General features: G+C 50.7%; 1 long non-coding RNA gene across 6 annotated transcripts; it reads left to right on the forward strand.

Moving 5' to 3' along the window:
- Positions 1-312: 312 nt before the first annotated feature.
- LOC116420214 lies at positions 313-1,810 on the forward strand. 6 transcript variants are annotated; one of them, XR_004230498.1, is made up of 6 exons: positions 313-347; positions 541-600; positions 761-873; positions 986-1,050; positions 1,379-1,443; positions 1,607-1,810. It is a non-coding gene; the product is annotated as an uncharacterized LOC116420214 (long non-coding RNA). The 6 variants fall into 6 exon arrangements; XR_004230502.1 differs by having other exon boundaries at positions 323-347; positions 541-593; XR_004230499.1 differs by lacking the exon at positions 313-347 and adding an exon at positions 358-447.
- The last annotated feature ends 2,011 nt before the right edge of the window (positions 1,811-3,821 follow it).

Consider the following 3,821-nt stretch of genomic DNA (forward strand, 5'->3'; position numbering starts at 1 on the left):
AAAAATTGCTGGATAACTAGAAATGACAGGGTCTGAACTTAGACAAACTAACGTCCTACACCCTGTCACCAAAAATAAGGTCAGCCAGAAGACTTGGGAATAAAGGATGATATAAATTAGGAAAACAAGAGAGATAATTTACCTATCAGATCTTTGAAGAAGGAGAAATTTATAACCAGCAATACTAGAGAATATCTGATTCCACACACAGTCCTGGGGTGAGGCCTCGGGCTGGGCTGCCTAGTCCTGCCCGTGCCCAGCCTGGGCTCCAGCTGGCCAGTCCTCGCTCCAGCCCGAGCTAGGGACCAGGCAGCGGCAGCGCCGCGGTGTCTGTGCCACCTGAGAGGGTGAGTGCCCGCTCGCTCCCAGCTCCCGGGGCCCGCGACTGGCTCCCAGAGCCTTGTTCCACAGCCCCCAGCTTCCTCCATCCCAGCCAGAAGGGGAGAGGTACTTGGGCTTGGGGATGTGGCTGTATCACGGCCTGATTTGCTGTGGGAAACCCTGGTGTGGACTCACTGCCCTCCCCCTCCCCCTTCACAGGAACGGGGGAGACCCCGGGCTTGCACCACTTGGAGGTGTCGCTGAACTGCAAGGTTTGTGGTAGGTGCCCTTGTTCCAGAGTTCCTGCCCTCAGTTTCCACCTCACCAGAGATTGGGGGGGTACCTTTGGTGGACAGACCAGGGGATGGGGCCAATCCAAGGCTCATTTGGGGGTGAAGCCCCTGGTTTGACACACTGACCCCCACTTTGTCCTTCACAGAGATGGAAGAGAGGCCTCTGAGGTGCAGGATGTTGGAATGTGGCTAACCCAAAGGCTCGTGTGAGGGGGAGCCCCGTTGTCGCTCACAGAAGCCAGTGTTCTCTTTCCCCGAGGTGGGAAGGAGACCACTGGGTTCAGAATGGGGGGGCTGTGGCTGAAGCAAGGGTTCTTGGGGGATGGGAAGCCCTGAGCTAGACTCACTTCCTGCCACTTTGTCCTTCACAGAGATGAAGGGAGGACCCCGGAGATGCTGAACTTGGAGATGTTGCTACCCTAAGGGCTGATTTGGGGTAGGTACCTTTGGTCTCCTCCTTTACAGAAATGGGGGAAGCCCCCTGAGGTACAGAACTTGGGGATGTGGCTAGTCAAGGGCTCTTTTGGGTATGATGCTTCTTCCTTCATAGCCATGTGGGGGAACCTTGGGGTACTGACCTTGCGGTTGTTGCTAATCTGAGGCCTAAATTGGGCTGGTAAATCCTGGCCCATCACAGACCCCAGCTTCATCTTTTATGGGGGGAGACATCGAGGTCCGGAACTTGGAGATGTAGATGTAACAAGACCTGATTTGGGGTGGGAAACCCAAGTCTATATTCACTGCTCCCTCCCTCCCCTTCACAGGAATGGCGGGGAGACCCCAGGAGTGCAGAACTTGGAGATTTTGCTCATCTAAGGGCTGATCTGTGGTGGGTACCTTTGTTCTAGACTTACCAAGCCCAGTTTCCATCTTACCAGAGATTGGGGGGAATATGCTTGAGTTTCAGAACTAGGGGATGTGGCTAATCCAAGGGTTTCTTTGGCGTGGGAAACCCTGACATAGACTCACTACCCCCCACTTTGTATTCACAGAAGGTGAAGGTGGGAAGATCCCCGGCGTGCACAACTTGGAGATGCGGCCATCAGTAACGAGTCAGCCAAATCATCCCTAGGTTCCACAACCCAGGGGTCTCTCTGGACTCCATATGAAGGAGGAAACTGCTTTTATGCAAACAAAGCCAAAGCAGACAAGATTAGAAGGGAAACAATAAACTGGAAAAACGGTTTTACATTCAAGGGTTCTTTTAAAGGCCTCATTTCTAACATATACAGATGACAGACTCAAATTTATAAGAATTCGAGCCGTTCTCCAATTGATAAATGGTTAGAGGATATGAATAGGCCATTTTCAAGTGAAGAAATTGAAACCATTTCTAGTTATAGAAAAAGATGCTCTAAATCACAATTGATTAAAGAAATACAAATTAAGACAACTCTGAGGTACCACCACACGCCTCTCACATTGGCTAAGAAATGATAGGGAACGATAATGACGAATGTTGGAGGGGATGTGGGAAGACTGGGACACTGATATTGTTCGTGGAGTTGTGACCTGATCTAACCCCTCCGGAGAGACATTTGGAACTGGGCCCAAAGGGCTATCAAACTCTGCATACCCTTTGAGCCGGCGGTGTTTCTACTGGGCTTATACTCTAAAGGGATCATAAAGGAGGGAAGGGGGTGCGTATGTTCAAAAATATTCTGGGCAGTCCTTTTCGTAGTGGCTAGAAACCGCTCATCAGTTGGGGATGTGCCTAGGAAACGAGCTGATTCGGGGTGTAAAGCCAGGCCTGGCCTAGAGTCACTGCCCCAGCTTCCTCCTCCACAGACATGATGGGCAAACCCCTAGGGTGTGGAATGTGGGGATAAAACCTATCCTAAGGCTTATTTGGGGTGAAAAACCCTTGTCCAGTTGAAAGGCTGAGTTATGGTATAAATGTTATAGAATATTATTGTTTCAACAGGAGGACTTCAGAGAGGCCTGGAGAGACTTACAGGAACTGATGCTGAGTGAAATGAGCAGGGCCAGGAGATCGTCATACACGGCAACAATAACACTGTATGAGGATCATTCTGATGGACATGGCCCTCCAACAATGAGAGGATCCAAATCACTTCCAATGATCTTGTGATGAAGAGAGAGCCATCCACACGCAGAGAGAGCACTGTGGGAAATGAGGGGGGTTCACAATATACCATTTTCACTCTTTTTGATGCTGTTTGCTTGCGTTTTGTTTTCCTTCCCATTTTCTTCCTTCTTGATCTCATTTTTCTTATGCAGCACGATATTTGTGGAAATATGGACAGAAAAATAACCTATGTTTAACGTGTATCAGATTACTTGCCTGCCACCTAAGGGAGGGGGTGGGGAAAATGGAGGAAACACATTTGGAACACAAGGTTTTACAAGGGTGAATGTTGAAAATTGTCCACAGATATATTTTGAAAATAAGAACACTCATTTAAAAAAGAGACGGGGAGGAGACCCCTGCGTGGCAGAACTTGAAGAAGTGGCTGGGATAAGAGCTGCTTTGGGGGTGGGAAACCCTTTTGAAGATCCACTGTCCCCAGGTTCCTCCTTCACACAGACGGGGGAGACCCCTAGCATGCTGAACTTTGGGATGTGGCTGGGACAAGGACTAATTTGGGGAGGGAAGCCCCATTCTAGACTCACTGCCCCCAGCTTGTTCCTTCATAGAGTTGGGGGGGGGAGAATCCTGGGGTTTAGAACTTGGGAATTTGGCCAGGACAAGGGCTGATTTGCGGGGGAGACCCTTGCTAAGATTCATTGCAACCAGCTTCCTGCTTCACAGAGATGGGGAGGGAGACCCTTGGGGATCGGAATTTGTGGATGTGACTAATCCAAGAACTCATTTAGGCTGGAACCCCTTGTCCAGACCCTCTGCACCTGGCTTCCTCCTTCACAGACATGGGGGGGGGAGACCCCGGGGGTGCCAGCTTGAGAATGGGCCTTAGACAAATGCTGATTTGAGGTGGGAGGCCATTTAGAACCTTCATTGCCCCAGCTTCCTGCTTCACAAAGATAAGGGGAGACCCCTGGGGTGCAGAACACAGGGATGTGGCTGGGACAAGGCTTCATTTGGGGTGGGAAGCCCCGGTCTACAATCACTGGTCCAAGCTTTCTCCCTCACAGGGATGGTGGGGCGGGGGGGGGGATCCCTGGAGTGCGGAACTTGGGACTGTTGCTGGGAACAAGGGTGGATTTGGGGTGGGAAGGCTTGGTCTA

Source organism: Sarcophilus harrisii, chromosome X (genome assembly GCF_902635505.1).
Source record: "Sarcophilus harrisii chromosome X, mSarHar1.11, whole genome shotgun sequence".
NCBI lineage: Eukaryota > Metazoa > Chordata > Mammalia > Dasyuromorphia > Dasyuridae > Sarcophilus > Sarcophilus harrisii.